Source organism: Haemaphysalis longicornis, unplaced genomic scaffold (assembly GCF_048455015.1).
Source record: "Haemaphysalis longicornis isolate Haplotype H1 unplaced genomic scaffold, Haemaphysalis longicornis Haplotype H1 scaffold_15, whole genome shotgun sequence".
Classification (NCBI taxonomy): domain Eukaryota; kingdom Metazoa; phylum Arthropoda; class Arachnida; order Ixodida; family Ixodidae; genus Haemaphysalis; species Haemaphysalis longicornis.
The window spans coordinates 9,773,995-9,779,173 of record NW_027526257.1 but is presented as its reverse complement, the minus strand read 5'-3'; the positions used below and the strand labels follow the sequence as shown (position 1 = coordinate 9,779,173).

Sequence of the window (5,179 nt, the reverse complement as noted above, 5' to 3'; positions counted from 1 at the left end):
ATTAACTTTTATGAGGCTGCAGTAACCTGCGATGTTTGTATTAGAAAGTTAGACGCAATTGTGTTTCTCCGCAGATCCAATTGGCAGAATTCTTCTAGCACATCCGTAGTCCTAGATATAAAACAGCGAAGTTTAATTGCCGTTCGCTTGATTACGCATGCCAGAAGTCAAGACGGGTGCGTAACTCCTCCGTTTTGTTCTTTGTTTCGATAGCGGTTCCTAGTACTTCAGATTGCGATAACGCCAGGCAAGAATGAATGGGTCCCAGTTATCACTTTTCCTGTGCCTCCACCCCTTTGTAGAACTAAACACCGTACACAGCATGCACGTCACAGAGGTAGGAGCTTTGCGCTGGTGCATACTGTCTTGCATGCGTAATCATTCGAACGGCAATTAAACTTTGCCATTTCATATATCGGACTACGGATGCGCTAGAATATTCTGTCAAGTGAAACTGCGTAGAAACATGAATGCGTCTAACTTTCCAATACAGACCCGCCGCGGTGGCTCAGTGGCTAAGGCGTTGCGCTAAAGAGCACGAGGTCGCGGGTTCGATTCCTGGCCGCGGCGGCCGCATTTCTGATGGAGGCGAAAAGCAAAAACGGCCGTCTGCACGAGATTTCGGCGCACGTTAAAGATCCCCAGGTGGTCAAATTTAATCCGGAGCCCTCCACTACGGCGCGCCTCATCGCCTGCGTTGCGTCGGCGCGTTAAACCCTACAATCAATCAGCTCTCCAATACAAACAAGCCTGGTTACTGTAGCCACTAAAAAGTTAATTATTCAATTTTAGTTAATTAAGCCTCCAAAGTCAATATTTGCCTCATATTTATGTGTCCCCTGGCCGCATAACCTCACTGCAGAGGTCATCTTGGCGTAAATATAACTGGCTATTTTTTAAAAAACCTGTCGACCGAACTTTGTTAACCCTGTAAATCATATATAAATAGCGGGCAACCCATTCCGCATACCTTCGCAGAAAATCTTGGTATGCCATCTTGTCCGATCGACTTTTTTTACGTTAATTTTCAGTAACAAAGACACGATGCCTTCATAAGTAATCTGAACGTCAGGCATAACTGATAACTGAGTAGGAAGCGGCGTGGGTGCATTACTGTCACTGGGACAAGCAGTAAAAACTGATTGGAAAAATCTGTTATGTAGGTAACTGACAACGATAGAATTCACGCGTTTTGAGTGGCCTTCCTTCTGAGACAAATGACGCCAAAAACGATGGGGGGAAGATTTTATAAAGGTCGGCAATATTTCTTTGTAATACTTCGTTTTTGCTTCGTTCAGTTCAGCCAGCAGAAGCATTGATAAATTGCGCTCTTGGATAGATCTTCGTTTGCTTTTTGCCTCTGGTGGTTAATGGCGCGCTTCAGATATATTATCTTCCCATTCATCCAAGGATTGTGTTTATTTTGTGTCTTTTTTGCAAGGGCACAAATTTGTTGATACCTAGCGTGACAATTTCTTTACACCTTATCCACATCCTATTGGTGTCACTTTCCTCAATGAACGAGTCCAAAGAAAACGACAAGTAATCAATTATACTCGTGTCGTCGGCCTTATTGAAGTTGCGCACATGTCTGCAGCTTTCGTTTTTGCGAAGCAAGGCACAATCAATGCTTATCTCCACTGAAACAAGTTTGTCGTATGATAACCCCTATTCAATTGCAACGTTGTATGTGGAACTAGCTCCAGTAAGGAATGCGGATACCCTCTTTCACGTGTACTGTCATTGACGACCTGCGTTGTGTCATGGCTGAATGCCATATCTAAAAGCAGTTGGCAGTCAATTGCTTCCTTCGATTTGGTTGAGATTGTGGTCCAATTAATTCCGCGAAGATTGAAATCTCCCGCAATAACCAGTCTGCGATTCCGGTTAGCAATACCGTCACGGAATTGCTGCAAACTCTCCAGATAACAACTACGGGCGCCTGGAGGCCGGTAAACGGCTCCGAAAACTAGGGAAGTTTGGGGTAATTTTATTTCTAGCCATACACTTTCATAGTGGGGTATTCTTTCCATAACAATAGCTTCAAAATTTTATGCAGGTAAGCTGGACAAACCGCCCCTCGTGAATCTCCGTCTTTCCCAAATATTTGGTACCCGGGTGGTACATTTTCGCTATCCGCTATTTCCGGTCGCAGCCTGGTCTCTGTAACCGTAATTGCGTGGGCGTTATAGCTTGCTAATATATGTTCTAGATCCCTGATTTTATTGAGAAGGCTCCCAGCATTTAAATTAATTAAGCGAAGGTAGCATGCATTTGACTGCAAATGGAATCAGTCATCGTCGTCAGAGGGACATGGTTTTTCCTTTGTGTGCTTAAAGGAGCCATGAAGACCGAATACAAGTTTGTTTTATTCGAAAGATTTCGCGTTTTATAGCGCCCCAGCGCTTGTCCGGCAGCAAATGATGCCGTATTCGCTGAGAAATTGATGAATTTAGGTTAAAATTTTGATTCTCCCGCCAAATCGTAGGTTTTCGTAGTCACAAATGACGTCAGAAGCGCGTGTATTCAAGCGAACTTCCACTGCGTCATTCGGGTTTGTGGCCTTGCTGTCCGTCAGCCCACTCAGATGGCGCTGCTGTAGTCATCCACGAACCGTTGTCCGCCGTTGCTTTGTTTTTGAGCGTATTTGCACCTGGCTTGTTTTTGTTACTGTAAAAATGAATAGTCTCATGAAACCTGCGGTATCCTCGACAAACAGGGTCACGTAAGACAACGCCGCTTACGCGAATCGGCCAGTGTCCTGTAAAGCAACTTCAAAGCGGCGGAGTGCTGTGCAGCTAAAACAAGCATAGTGCGCCCGGTACCAACAGCACTGCGCATCGGTACTTCTATGCTTACGTGCGTTTTTGTAACTTTCATTGTTTACCGCACCGTTCTTACTGCAGTAAAATGAATATGCATTACACTTAAGCGCAAATAGTTCGTTCGGAAAGCCTATAAGCCGTGCCTAATTTGTGTTTACTTTTTCCGTCCTCAGCCATTCGCACAACTGAGCTCATGTGACATCATAGGTTCTGTTGCGGGAAATGAGCTAGTGGGTCGCATAGCTATTCCGTTTATTCTTAGTTATGTAGCTTATTTGAGAGAAGTGGGCCTTAACGGTGGTGTCAGTGTGATTCTATCGAGACAATCTTTCGAATGAACCGAACTTGTTTTTTGTCCTCATGGCTCCTTTAAGCTTAACGAGACAATTTTTGTCGTAGCCCTAGGTATACACATTTTTGTCGATTACCAACGTATCGTTATTCAGATGCATGCGTTTTCGGGCCTGTCTTTCTTCTTTTCCGGATTCCAATAATAGCTTACGCTTGGCTAGAATTTCCTTGCGAAATTCGTCTCCCACTGATATACTGCTTCCTTTAAGATTTTTGTTATTTTTTAAACTGTTAACGTTTCTCAGGAGTCGTGCAACTTAATAATGACCGGACGTGGTGAACTACTCACTTTTTGGCCTATTCTGCTGATCCTTTCAACCGTTTTTAGTTCGATACAAAGTTCTTGAACGAAAATATCCTGCAGTACCGCTTTTTCCAGGTCTTCTATGGTTTCTGCCTCTCCTCCAATCCTGTCTTGTCTTGATAGTGTCACGTTAGCTTTCGTAACAGTTTTCGTTAGCTGGCCTATTTTTTTAACCTGATCTTCGATTGTTAGAAGGGCGTCTTCCATTTTAGTCATTCTTTCCCCTAGACCGCTGAGATCTGCTTGAATTGCCTTCTGACCTTCACACAGTTTTTTTATGAAGCCTTTCACATCAGGACCTGGGTTGAGTTGAACGTTCCCAGACAAAAATACGCACAAAGAGGAAAATCCTGAGAACAGTACACTTGGGCACGGCAGCACAACTCTGTTGTCAGTTTTGTAACAGTATTCTGAGAAGAACCTGACCTGTTCGAGCAACAGAAGCCCGAGAGTCGGCGACATCGCTTTCGCAGTGCTGCCCTGCCAACTGAAGGCTGCTGGCAAGGGGCCCACGTCGATGGGTTCCACGAAGAACCGCTCGATGCACGTTCCATGGTGGCCGTGCTCGAGGGTAGCGTCGACGATGTGCCCGTGCTCGATAACAGCGACGTCAGCAGCTGGTACAGCCACGGATGTGCTGGATGCACCTGCTTGCAGGGATGCGCAGACGAAGAAAACCTGTTCGAGCAACAGAAGCCGGAGATTAGACGACATTGCTTTCGCAGTGCTGCCGTGCCCACATTTAATCGCCGCTATCATTACACTCGCGAATTACAGTCCCTAACACCACTTTTCACCACACTATCATCACCTTTCTCGCAAGTGAACGTCTGTATCCGCGGTGACTGCCATTTAACCGATCGAGATACCCATCATGGCCTCGGCCGATGTTTGGCCGCATATCGCCACCCTTCGGCCGCTCGCCGTACTGTGCGTGAAAGGGCCGGTGATGCCGGGACCGACGTCAGCGGCCGGTCGGCGTAGATTGCGGCAGATTTTTGAGCATCGGTTTGAAAGTAACAGCTCATGACACTACCTAGCACAATTTATCACCACACTTACATCCACCTTCGCGAGTCTGGAACTCCTTTTCGCCGATCAGTGTGGTTCAACAAGGTGTTGCTGCCGCTACCTGCGTCGGTTCGAGCCGCCGGCGGGCAGGCACGGTGGCCGCGCATGCGGAGCGTTTCTGCGTGCAGTAAACGCTTCATTATTTTGTGCTTCAGCCATTTCTTGCGAACGACAAGCGAAATCCAGAAATTTAGTTCGGTGATCGTCGTAGCCTACAATGTTGATGGGGAAAAGAAGCCGCAGCTTACGCTTGAACCGGGTTCGGTCGTATACGCCCGCATACACCACCACGCTCAAGTCGTTTGCAGGCAGCCTGCCACGGTTGACAAAATTATGAAGTCGCCATGAGGTCAAACTACGCTTGACGCAATGATAATGAGCTTCAAATGCCGGAAATTATTACGAAAATACACTCAGAAGGTGCGTCCTAATCGAAGTGTCACGCGCTGCAAGCCAAACTACGAAGCAAGCTGGGACAGGGATCCTACAAGTGACGTCAAATTAGGTTCCCAAAATTACTAAAGTAGCGTAAACTGCTCCCTCCTTCTCCGCTGCCCTCCTCTTTTTTCTTTCCCCTCACCCGTGGTGCCGCGGTCCCTTTAACTCCGCGGTGGTGCCGCCATTTTTG

General features: G+C 46.6%; 1 pseudogene; it reads right to left on the bottom strand.

Annotated features, from left to right (window-relative positions):
- Positions 1-3,323: 3,323 nt before the first annotated feature.
- On the bottom strand, positions 3,324-4,194 carry LOC144165857 (uncharacterized; annotated as a pseudogene).
- Between the last annotated feature and the right edge of the window lie 985 nt (positions 4,195-5,179).